Below are 332 nucleotides of genomic sequence, written 5' to 3'. Positions count from 1 at the left end.
GCGCGGGGCGGGCGCAGGGGGGCCGGCCCCGCCCTTCCTCCTTCCCTCCCTTCCCCTGCGACCCCGCGGCGGCCCGCCCTTGGAAGCAAGTATTGCAGCCCCTTCCAGCCCAGTAAACGATCTCCAAAGTTCCCCCTTCCCCGCACCCCCGACTGCGGCCAGGGAGCTGCCCTGCTGGGCGCCTGCTTCCCCCAGAGACTCGAAAGAGTTCCCTTGAGGAAGGAAGCTCAAGGCCATTCGTTTGTCCTATCCTTTCGTTTTACAGGTTGGAGAAACGACTCGCTATGACAAATGCTTCGCCCAAGGTCTTGAAGCAGATCGGAGCCTGGAAC

The sequence above is a fragment of the Pteropus alecto genome, unplaced genomic scaffold, assembly GCF_000325575.1.
Source record: "Pteropus alecto unplaced genomic scaffold, ASM32557v1 scaffold74, whole genome shotgun sequence".
NCBI classification, from domain to species: Eukaryota; Metazoa; Chordata; class Mammalia; order Chiroptera; family Pteropodidae; genus Pteropus; species Pteropus alecto.
Note: the sequence above shows the minus strand (reverse complement) of the source record.